This window comes from Pristiophorus japonicus, chromosome 8, assembly GCF_044704955.1.
Source record: "Pristiophorus japonicus isolate sPriJap1 chromosome 8, sPriJap1.hap1, whole genome shotgun sequence".
Lineage (NCBI taxonomy): Eukaryota > Metazoa > Chordata > Chondrichthyes > Pristiophoridae > Pristiophorus > Pristiophorus japonicus.
In genome coordinates this window covers 77,077,598-77,090,549 of record NC_091984.1, presented here as the reverse complement: position 1 = coordinate 77,090,549, position 12,952 = coordinate 77,077,598, and the positions used below count along the sequence as shown (strand labels likewise).

General features: G+C 43.2%; 1 protein-coding gene across 2 annotated transcripts in view; it reads right to left on the bottom strand.

Annotated features, from left to right (window-relative positions):
* Positions 1 to 12,952, bottom strand: part of oma1 (OMA1 zinc metallopeptidase) — a 68,193-nt gene that overhangs the window by 42,224 nt on the left and 13,017 nt on the right. The gene's annotated exons all lie outside the window — the stretch shown is intronic.

Sequence of the window (12,952 nt, the reverse complement as noted above, 5' to 3'; positions counted from 1 at the left end):
ATGAGAAACAAATATGGTTTCAGTATCCATCATTTAGCATTGAACAATTCATTTAGAAAAAAAGTTAGACAATAATCAAGCAGTATTGTTAAGTGACAGAAAATCCTTTTGTTTTTCTCCTCAGACCTGTTTGATCTCCCAGGCCATCCCACAACTGAGGCTGTCTTGCTCCCCGGGCTCCATCAATGCCACTATAAGTCAGGCACTGTAAGGTGTGAAAGACTATCCCAGGAATGATTCTCCCTCCAATTTCCTTCATCCAGCAGCATAGTTACGTTCAGAAATGAAGGTCAATGGAGTTTATCAAAGTTACATTCTTCAACTCTGGTACTCCAATCAGCTACCCAAGTAAGGAGGAAATCCATGTCGTCTAACCTGAGCAATACCATCAGTCCAGTGGCTACTCATTCAGCCACTGTACCCCTGCCCTCAGGGACTCCCTCCCTCAATACCTCAGATTCGTTTTCTCCCTCCCTGCTTTCAAAAGTTCCCTACAGAACCCTCCCTTCAATTGTGCTACTGACCGCCTCCCTTTTTTTCACCACCCACTTTTATTCACAGTCTTGCAAAACATTCTGAGACATCTCAAGGAACAAAATGAGCACTACAAAAATGTACGTTAATGTTCTTTGTGCAAGCAGTCAGCACAGCAAGCAATAAAATACAGTACAGGTTGAACCTCCATTATCCGGAACCCTCGGGACCTGGCTTGTTCTGGATAAGGGATTTTTCCGGATGAGGGGTGGTCACGTTAAATTGGATGGTATAGGGCAAGGTACTGAGCAAGGGAATATTGGGACTGGCTGGCTTAAGGCTGGGAGTGCGGCAGAGAGATCATGGGGGGGGGGGGGGGGGGATCACAGGATCAGGCCAGCAATTGCAGGAGTCGGCAGCGAGGAAGGACTTCAATTTGTTCATGTTGGAGTTCTGCGCATGTGCTCCCCGGCAGCCAGGAATGGTGCCGGATAGGGGAGTTCTGGATAAGGGAGGTTCATTCAACCTGTACAATGTTAAGATACCCCTTACATCTAACTGTACTCACTGACAGCACACTCTAACCACAGCTCTGATAAAAAAAACAATGCTTCTGCCTATCGCAGAGTGGCTTTAAGCAAAATGTCTAATCTATATGTTGCTGTACAAGAGAACAGTATTATAGTCAGATGTTTCAGAATTCACCGATATTTCTTCAAAATCCTATCATGATTTGATTACAGTAGCTGTATATATTTCTCTGTGAAGATAGTTTGCAAAATTATTGATTTGTGAAGGAAGAATATTGACATCACTTAGTTTAATTAAAATCAGCCAATTCCTCCTATGTTAAAAACAATGGGCTAAAAATTTGTTGGCTCCCGAAAATAGATATGGGGATTGCGATGCATGATCAACCCACGCCCCTTCAAAGTAATGCAGGTAGCACGCGAACTTGGTGCTGCCTGATTAACATGATTGTGGCATTCAACTCAGCACTGAACGCACTGCTAAATGGCTGAACATACGAGGCTAGCATTAATTAAAACTAGCCTTCACTTGTTAAAGGCAGTCCATACCTCTTACTGGGGAGGTGCATTCTGCCTGCAGCAGGTCATTCAACTGGCTGGGGAAGAGAGCAAGAACAGCAAAAAAGTGTGATTTCATAACAGGGGAGAGAGCGTGCTCCAAAGTTCTTCGATGCAGCACTGGAGGCCTTGTTGCACGAGGTGAACAAGAGGAGAGAGGTCCTAAAAACACAGGGGACTCTCCCAGGAAAATGCATAAAATCAAATTGGAGCAGATAGCCATTGCGTTGAATGCCAGCAGAATAGCCCCAAGGGCCTGGACGCAGTGCAGAAAAAAGTTTAATGACCTCACATGAGTGGACAAAATCAGTGAATTCATCTTCAAATGACATATCTCACCATCTGCACCACTAGCCTCACACACTGCTCAACGCACCACACTCCATCACTCACCTACCAACAATCTCTACCAAACATGACTCATACTTCACATTCATACACTTCACCTCACCCTCACCTTACCACTGCAAGCCTCACACCCACATCTCACAGCTTGTGCACACTGTCAGCTATTCAACCATGACAGGCAAATCACTCAAACACATTGCACCACACTCACTTCCCGTTCTCTTCCAGGAAAAGGTGGCTCACAACCGGCACCAGCATGATCTAACTAGCAGGGGCCAGGTGCATCTGCATAACCTGACCCCGCTGGAGACGACAGTGCTGACCATTATTGGGAGGGCCATCACTGAGCCCATGGCCAGCAGCGGCGCTGAAAGAATACAAGATGCCGATATCCTCATACGTAATCTTTCTTCTCACATCCCACTTCGCTCACGTCACAATCTCTGCATATGGTGTAAGCATGCACCTCTTGCTTTCCCCCCCCTCATATAGCTAAGAACTGCCACCTAGCCAGACACTGGTGGACTTTCAGGAAATAGAAGAGCACTAAGGCACTGTTAATGAAGACACAGCTCAGTCACTCGATTTCACACTTGCAGCCACCAGCTCAGATACTGACACTACATGTAGTTTAGAGGAGAGGTTAGAGGCTGTATCTGCACATGGTGAGACACTGGGCACGAGTGGCCTGCAGGCATGGCAGGGGGAAAGGGTAGTACGGGTGCCAATTCCCCGAAGGACGAGGTCGCATACGAATTGTGCTGCAGAGGATTCAGATCAGGACTTCAATGGGGCAGCGTTCAGAAGAACACTAATGGGTATGCACAACAAAATGTTTGGTGCATTGGCAGACCTGCCAGAAAGCCTGAGTGCAATGTCAAGGAGCATGGAGGAGTCCGGCATCAACCTTGCTCAGGGCTTTGTGCAGAGCTTGGAGCCCATTCTTCCAGCGTGGAAGAAATGGGCAACTCCATTAACGCACTTGTGAACCCAACCACAATGCAGCATCTGATGTCTGAAGTCGCAGCTTCCACTGCTGCACAAGCAGAAGCCATCCAATGTCTGAGTGCTGCAGTGGAAGCTCAGGCTGCTCTCACGCAAGCTCATACTGCTGCCATTGTGGCTGGGTTTAGCAGTGTGGAAAGGGGCTTGCAGGGTGTCACAGCAGTCCAGCAATCTGCCCTCCAACAGATTATTAGGATTGTTGAGGGGAGTGGTAGTGGCTCGGTGAAGCACAAACCTGCTGTCCTCCCTCAGGATGACAGCATTCGTCCTCCCATCACTGCCACTCTGCCAGTTGCGGCTACAGTACATCTCAGTATGTAAATGCGGTGCCCGCAAAGCCACATGCTTGCATTCGATATCGCCCAGCATCATGGGGAAGCCCGCTATCCTGGCAAAGTCATGTGCACGCTCCGTCTGATTCTCTCTGGTCAGAGAGAAGACAATGAATTCCCCTCTCCTGGCATAAAGAGCGTCTGTCAGCTCACTTTTGCAGCTGTGGACGGCGAACTGGGAGATGTTACATGGATGTCTGCTCCAGCCTGGAAGGATTCAGACACGAGGAAATTCAGGGCACAGTCACCTTCACAGTCAGTGGCAGCACATTTCTTGCCCTAGTGTGAGGCTGCAGGTCTGGCTGCATGAGGTAGCAGAGTTCTGTGAGCACCTCCTTTGTAAAGCGCTGCTGCCTCACACATTGCTCCCGGTTCAGGTTGAGGTAAGAGAATTGATCTCGGATGACCCTAGATGGGTAAGGCCTCCTGCTGAGAGCCCTTCTCCCCCGCCTCCTCCCTCTGTGAGCACCTTGTCCTCTTCTTTGCTGTCATGTTGCAAGTCAAGGGGGTTGACAACTACAGCACCCAAGACTGGGAGCAAGTGGTCTAGCCATGGCACAGAAGGAGGCCATTTGACCCATCATCAGAAGCAAGGCCGTCTCCACTTGCAGCACCACACAGAAAGTTGTTGAGGCCAGTTCGTTAGATATATTCAAAAGGGAGTTAGATGTGACCCTTACGGCTAAAGGGATCAAGGGGTATGGAGAGAAAGCAGGATCGGGATACTGAAGTTGCAAGATTAGCCATGATCTTATTGAATGGTGGTGCAGGCTTGAAGGGCCGAATGGACTACTCCTGCACCTATTTTCTATGTTTCTATGTTTCACTCCCTGTCACCTCACTAACTTTAAACAACTCTTGAAAGCTCCAAACACTTCCACAAATTTACACAGCCAGCAGAAATTAATCAGCAACTAACCCGAGAGAAGTTGCTGATCCCTTTTAGTATCGCTGGTGGGAAGTCCTTGCATGTTCAGCTGCATGAGGTAAAGACAAGGCATTAGCTCCAGCTTGGGGGATGAAATGGCAGCGCTGGCATAAAATCAGCATTGCAAGATGATTGACATTACGATCTGCTCACTTAACATACTTTCGGCGCATGCTCCTAACGCCTGCCCTACCGCCCCTCACCAAGGTGGAGTTCATTATCAGCACAAAACAGCACCCATAGCACCGAAAAAACAGGCGCTACAGAGTCGAATTTCTAGCCCAATTACTTTCTGATTGTTTTATATCTCTATTATCTTTGCAATACCAATTAGTATAAACAAAGAGAATAGAATTTGATGTGCACTTAAAGTGCCATAACCTAAAGGTCTACGGATCAGGAGCTAGAAAGTGGGATTAGGCTGGATAGCTCTTGGTCGGCCGGTGCGAACACGATGGGCCAAAATGGCCTCCTTCCGTGCTGTAAATTTCTATGATTCTATGAATTTCCTAATTGTTGAATGTTATTAAGCATAGTTTTAAAGGTCATTTCTCAAGTTACTAAATGGTTTTGTTGTCACCATTACATTTTTGTTAAATTTTCTTCCAACTTCAACTGAATGAAATGTAAAAAATCATGCTCTACATTTTACTTATGCTTTGTGCTGAGTTAAATCCATTTGTGTTCCATTCCCAGCCTGACAGTCTGAAAAGCTATTATTTGTGATCTTAGGGGTCATCACTCCATTATGCGGCAAATTATTTCTGGTGTGCAATATATAATCATAAGTGTGGTGCTGCTAAGAGGCCTGGTTTTACCTACAGTATATAGGAAATAAATTCTTGTATTTAAACAATGCCTTAAACAGAAATATTTTCTGAATTTGTGGCTTTTCATTAAATGAATGGAAAATAGATTTAAAACTGTACTTAATCGCTATACAGTTTTCAGGATTGCAAAGAATAATCATTGCCATTTGATGGTGTTGAAAAATTGGTGCATTTTCTGCTGACATATACTTCCAAATGACAAAGGCTACAGATTGTGCAACTGGCTGCTATCCTCTCAATCTGTTCCAGGAGTTTGAGGCCATAATCCATTCTAACATTTAAAAAAATCATCGCTAGGACCTTAAAACCTATTTCTCGTGTCTGTATTATATAACTGACTTGCTGGAAGCTGCTCCTGACAACTGTCCTTAGTAGTTTTACTCCATGCTGTATTTTGCATAATACAATAATCAACTATATTTGTTCCGAAAGGAATCAAAATGCAGCATTTGGATAAAATGTAGGAAGATGAAAAATCCTATACTTGCAGCTCTGTGAATGATAAAGCTGCTAATCCAAACCTGTTTGCTTATCGCATAGTGCACAATTCAATCCAGTGTTAGATAGATTGTAACCAAGGGTGAAGACAGGGACTGCAGACTACAACATAGAGCAGTGCTCCACTCTGATCTCAATTTATCATAGTTGAAATGAACTGCACATAGAGGGGTAAAAATTGGCTCTGGCCTAGTTTCGGGTGCATAATTGATAGCGCACAAGGAGCGGATGCCCCAACCGGGAGGCCCGAGGCGCACCTAAAATTTGGCCTCAGGCTTCATTAGAATAATTTGAGCGAGCTGCAGCGTTAGTCACTTTTCCAGAGCTGGTTCAGCTGGCAGTCCGCTCAGGACAGCCCAGTTTCCCAGAAGTGTCCTAAAACAGGTGCTAGGCCCCTCATAAAAATAAATGCAGGAGCCCAACACCAGTTTTAGGTGGCTGCCAGGGACGCCTGAAAAATCGCCCAACCCAATATGGGGTCATAGACATAGACATAGAAAATAGGTGCAGGAGTAGGCCATTCGGCCCTTCTAGCCTGCACCGCCATTCAATGAGTTCATGGCTGAACATTCAACTTCAGTACCCCATTCCTGCTTTCTCGCCATACCCCTTGATCCCCCTAGTAGTAAGGACCTCATCTAAGGTCAAGCATAATTCAGGCAAACTTGGCGTGTGGGAAGAGAGAACTGGGAAATTCAACCCATTTTTCCCCCAGAGCGTCTGTAGGTTCAATGAATGTTTACAGTAGGGCTATTGGAGACTTAACTAATTCTGTTAAAAATATGTATTTCCAGTTTCCTAGTCTCGGTAAAGGAACCTTTGCAAAAATCTATATTCCATGAATGTTTAGAAAAAATGACAGTGGCACACCACTAATTCATGAATTTGTCAACTTGTAAAAGTCTTTTTCTAGTAGCAAGGTTGCACAACACGTTGGAGCACTGAATTGCATATTTCAGCCTCGCTGCCCACCAGCATTACGATATAGAGAAAACAGGGAAATGCCCACACCCAGTTCCAAAGCTTTTTCTGCCTCGATGACAACTAAAATCCAACTAAAAATATTGCCAGAAGTGTGAGGTATTGTAATTTAAGGGTTCAATGTTTAGCCAATAATAAAATACCTTTAAGAGTCAACAGCTGACTAATGCCAACTGATTTTGCATCAAATTTTAAGAATATCGAAAGCAAAATACTGCGGATGCTGCAAATCTGAAATAAAAACAGAAACTGCTGGAAATGCTCAGCAGGTCTTGCAGCATCGGTGGTGAGAGAAACAGGGTTGACTTTTCAGGTCAATTACCTTTCTATTTCTCTCTCCACAGATGCTGCCTGACATGCTGAGTATTTCCAGTACTTTCTGTTTTTATTGATGAATATCAAATTCTATGTCCAATATAACTTTGGCTTATTTTTTTAATATACCATTTAGATACCTGAAAAACAATTGTGCTATCAATTCTAGCCTTCAATTTCTCTCTCTCCCCATCACGAGCTTTCTGACCTTCTCTCTGTTACCATAATACTCTATTATGGTCGTTGCTACCTCTGAACATTCCTCTCTTGTTCCTTGTAAGCTCCAAATACACTCTTCCTTTGAGTGTCAGCTAGTGGCTTTGTGGGTAGCACACTCGACTCTGAGTCACAAGGTTGTGGGTTCAAGTCCCCCTCCAAAGACTTGAGCACTGAAATCTAGGCTGACACTTCAGTGCTGCACTGTTGGAGGTGCCGTCTTTCGGATGAGACGTTAAAGCGAGACCCTGTACTCTCTCAGGTGGACGTAAATGATCTCGGCACTATTTCGAAGAGGAGCAGGGCAGTTATCTCCGTTGTCCTGACAATCAAAATCACTAAAAACAGATTATCTGGTCATTATCACATTGCTGTTTGTGGAAGCTTGCTGTACGCAAATTGGCTGTCGTGTTTCCTACATGACAGAAGTGACTACACTTCAAAAGGTACTTAATTGATTGTAAAGCGCCAATGGCCAATGGCTGTGAAAGGTGCTATATAAATTAATGTATTTCTTTCTTTTTCCTTCTCCTTGCATTGCCACTATTTACACAATCATCTACTCTAACTCATTCTTTCATACAACCTCAAAACTGGAAACTCCTTACCTCCCTCGGTCTTCTCTTTGTCCTACGGACTTTTAAAAGCCAAGCTTGGCATCACCTAACCACTACTTCGTCACTTATTTCATTTTTCCTTTTTCAATCTTGGTGGTGTCCTCGACTGTGAGTCTTGTGCCTGCAGCTAGGTTTCTTAATTAAAAATAGGATAAAATATATACTGAAATGAAATATGGGAACAATTACGTTATTAACTTTGGTGTATATTTTTTCTCCGTTTGCTCATTTTAGCAAAAAGTAGATGCAAATATGAAGTCCGAGACACTACTTTATGGTCGCATCTATTTAGTAAATTGAATGAGCAGAGGAAACGATACCCCTTTGCTGCTGAACAACAAAGGAAACCCAGATCAAAGTTAACTCACTGAACATAGAAACATAGAAAATAAGTGCAGGAGTAGGCCATCCGGCCCTGCAAGCCTGCACCACCATTCAATAAGATCATTGCTGATCATTCACCTCAGTACCGCTTTCCTGCTTTCTCTCCATACCCCTTGATCCCTTTAGCCGTAAGGGCCATATCTAACTCTCTCTTGAATATATCCAATGAACTGGCATCAACAACTCTCTGCAGTAGGGAATTTCACAGGTTAACAACTCTGAGTGAAGAAATTTCTCCTTATCTCAGTCCTAAATGGCATACCCCTTATCCTTAGATTGTGTCCCCTGGTTCTGGACTTCCCCAACATTGGGAACATTCTTCCTGCATCTAACCTGTTCAGTCCCGTCAGAATTTTATATGTTTCTATGAGATCCCCTCTCATCCTTCTAAACTCCAGTGAATACAGGCCCAGTCGATCCAGTCTCTCCTCATATGTCAGTCCTGCCATCCCGGGAATCAGTCTGGTGAACCTTCGCTGCACTCCCTCAATAGCAAGAACGTCCTTCCTCAGATTAGAAGACCAAAACTAAACACAATATTCCAGGTGAGGCCTCACCAAGGCTCTGTACAATTGCAGTAAGACCTCCCTGTTCCTATACTCAAATCCCCTAGCTTAGAAGGCCATCATACCATTTGCCTTCTTCACCGCCTGCTGTACCTGCATGCCAAATTTCAATGACTGATATACCATGACACCCAGGTCTCGTTGCACCTCCCCTTTTCCTAATCTGCCGCCATTCAGATAATATACTGCCTTCATGTTTTTGCCACCAAAGTGGATAACCTCACATTTATCCACATTATACTGCATCTGCCATGCATTTGCCCATCTGTCCAAGTCACCCTGCAGCCTCTTTCATCCTCCTCACAGCTCACACCGCCACCCAGCTTAGTGTCATCTGCAAACTTAGAGATATTACTCTCAATTCCTTCATCTAAATCATTAATGTATATTGTAAATAGCTGGGGTCCCAGCACTGAACCCTGCGGCACCCCTCTAGACACTGCCTGCCATTCTGAAAAGGACCCGTTTATCCCGACTCTCTGCTTCCTGTCTGCCAACCATTTCTTTATCCACGTCAATACATTGCCCACAATACCATGTGCTTTAATTTTGCACACCAATCTCTTGTGTGGGACCTTGTCAAAAGCCTTTTGAAAGTCCAAATACACCACATCCACTGGTTCTCCCTTGTCCACTCTACTAGTTACATCCTCAAAAAATTCTAGAAGATTTGTCAAGCATGATTTCCCTTTCATAAATCCATGCTGACTTGGACCGATCCTGCCACTGCTTTCCAAATGCGCTGCTATTTCATATTTAATAATTGATTCCAACATTTTCCCCACTACTGATGTCAGGCTCACCGATCTATAATTACCCGTTTTCTCTCTCCCTCCTTTTTTAAAAAGTGGTGTTACATTAGCTACCTTCCAGTCCATAGGAACTGATCCAGAGTCGATAGACTGTTGGAAAATGATCACCAATGCATCCACTATTTCTAGGGCCACTTCCTTAAGTACTCTGGGATGCAGACTATAAGGCCACGGAGATTTATCAGCCTTCAATCCCATCAATTTCCCTAACACAATTTCCCGCCTAATAAGGATTTCCTTCAGTTCCTCCTTCTCACTAGACCCTCGGTCCCCTTGTATTTAAGGAAGGTTATTTGTATCTTCCTTCGTGAAGACAGAACCAAAGTATCTGTTCCACTGGTTTGCCATTTTTTTGTTCCCCATTATAAATTCACCTGAATCTGACTGCAAGGGACCTACATTTGCCTTCACTTATCTTTTTCTCTTCACATATCTATCGAAGCTTTTGCAGTCAGTTTTTGTGTTCCCAGCAAGCTTCTTCTCGTACTCTATTTTTCCCCTCCTAATTAAACCCTTTGTCCTCCTCTGCTGAATTTTAAATTCCTCCCAGTCCTCAGGTTTGCTGCTCTTCCTTGGATTTAACACTATCCTTAATTTCACTTGTTAACCACGGTTGAGCCACCTTCCCCGTTTTATTTTTACTCCAGACAGGAATGTACAATTGTTGAACCTTTCTAAAAGCTTTAACATGGATTTCTGAAGACATTTTTAAAACAGTGCATAAATGGATATGAGGAAGCTGAGAATGCATTTTTATAATTGCATATTGTGCTGCATGAATAGTAAAATAATCTTAGTGATTAAGTTGAATGAAAATGTTGAGAGGAATGTAAATTAAGCAGCAATTGATCCAACTGTAGAAACAGCACATAAATCAGCTCATTTCCATTTATCAAAAACCTGAATGCCCTGGAGGCTGTAGCTTTTGTCAATCTATAAGCAAGTCATTTTTTAAATTATATTTTGTTCTCATTAATTTAATTTATGACAGAGACAGGTTTGATTGTTATGTACATAAATGCACAAAGTATTCTGAATAATAGTGGTGAACATAGGCACAAGTTGTGATGTGGGGGGTATGATATAATAGCATTAACAGAGTTATGGCTGAGACTAGGGCAGGACTGCGAGCAAAATATTCCTGGTTTAAAAAACATATTCAGGAAGGATAGAGTAGACAAAAAGGTGGATATAGAGGAAAGTGAAACCGTTTAAACTATTTAAAGTTTTTGAACACATAAAAAAAGAATATTTGAAGAAAGGGTAGGAATGTTAAAGAGAAGAAAATTCATCTTCTCAAGAAGTATGAAGAAATGGAGGAGGTACTAAATGAGTACGTCGACTCAGTTTTCACAGAAGACAGTGACAATGAGAATGAAAAGCTACAGCGACAGTAGGTGGAGCAAGTAGATAGGATTACAATACATAAGGAAGGAGTTCAAAGTGGAAAAGGCAGAGGGCCTAGAATGCTAAGGGAAATCAGAGAGAAAACAGCAGACACACTGACCAATATTTTTCAAACATCATTAGATATGGAATTGTGCAAGAGGAAAGGGGAAAAGTAACAATAGACCAGTCACCCTAACATTGATAGAAGGTAAGCTTCCAGAGGTCATAATACAGGATAAAATTAATACTCACTTAGATAACACAGGTTAATTAAAGAGAGCTAGCATGGATCTGTAAAACGAAGGTCATGTACTACAAATTTAACAGAGATCTTTGAGGAAAGAATGCAATGTATTAATCAAGGAAATGCTTATGGATTTTCAAAGTCATCTGATAAGGTGCAGCATAGGAAAATAATGGTCAATCAATAGATTCTGGACTGGAGGGATATAAACAATGAGGTTCACTGGCAGAGAGTAAGGACCATTGCTGTTCACAATATATATGAGATCAGTACTGAGATATCGGAATCATAGAAATTCATAGCACAGAAGGAGGCCATTCGGCCCATTGTGTCTGTGCCGGCCGACAAAGAGCTATCCAGCCGAATCCCACTTTCCAGCTCTTGGTCCGGAGGCTTGTAGGTTGTGGCACCTCAAGTGCATATCCAGGTATTTTTTTAAATACTATGAGGGTTTCTGCCTCTACCACCTTTTCAGGCAGTGAGTTCCAGACCACCACCACCCTCTAGGTAAAAATAATTCTTCTCAAAGCCACTCTAAACATCCTACCAATTACATTAAATCTATGCCCCCTGGTTACTGACCTCTCTGCTAAGGATATAGGTCATAAGATAAGAAATAGGAACAGGAGTAGGCCATACGGCCCCTCAAGCCTGCTCCATCATTCAATATCATGGCTGATCTGATCATGGACTCAGCTCACTTCCCTGCCCGCTCCCCATAATCCCTTATCCCCTTATTGTTTAAGAAACTGTCTATTTCTGTCTTAAATTTATTCAATGTCCCAGCTTCCACAGCTCTCTGAAGCAGCGAATTCCACAGATTTACAACCCTCTGAGAGAAGAAATTTCACCTCATCTCAGTTTTAAATGGGCGGCCCCTTATTCTAAGATCATGCCCTCTAGTTCCAGTCTCCCCCATTAGTGGAAACATCCTCTCTGCATCCACCTTGTCAAGCCCCCTCATAAACTTATACGTTTCAATAAGATCACCTCACATTCTTCTGAATTCCAATAAGTAGAGGCCCATCTATTCAACCTTTCCGCATAAGTCAACCCCCTCATCCCCGGAATCAACCTAGTGAACCTTCTCTGAACTGCCTCCAAAACAACTATATCCTTTCATAAATATGGAAACCAAAGCTGTACGCAGTATTCCAGGTGTGGCCTCACCAATACCCTATATAGCTGTAGCAAGACTTCCCTGCTTTTATACCCCATCCTCTTTGCAATAAAGGCCAAGATTCCATTGGCCTTCCTGATCACTTGCTATACCTGCATACTATCCTTTTGTGTTTCATGCACAAGCACCCCCAGGTCCCGCTGTACTGCAGCACGTTGCAATCTTTCTCCAGTTAAATAATAACTTGCTCTTTGATTTTTTTTCTGCCAAAGTGCATGACCTCACACTTTGCAACATTATACTCCATCTGCCAAATTTTTAACCACTCACTTAGCCTGTCTATGTCCTTTTGCAGATGTTTTGTGTCCTCCTCACACATTGCTTTTCCTCCCATCTTTGTATCGTTAGCAAACTTGGCTACATTATAGATTAAAGCAAAATTTGGACAGGCAGTCAGCATGGATTTATGAAAGGGAAGTCATGTTTGACAGATTTGCTGGAGTTCTTTAAGGATGTAACGAACAGGGTGGATAAAGGGGAACCAGTGGATGTGGTGTATTTGACAAAGTGCCACATAAAAGGTTACTGCACAAGATAAAAGTTCATGGGGTTGGGGATAATATATTAGCATGGATAGAGGATTGGTTAACTAACAGAAAACAGAGAGTTGGGATAAATGGTTTATTCTCTGGTTGGCAACCAGTAACTAACTAATGGGGTGCCGCAGGGATCAGTGCTGGGACCCCAACTATTTACAATCTATATTAATGACTTGGAAGAAGGGACTGAATGTAACATAGCCAAG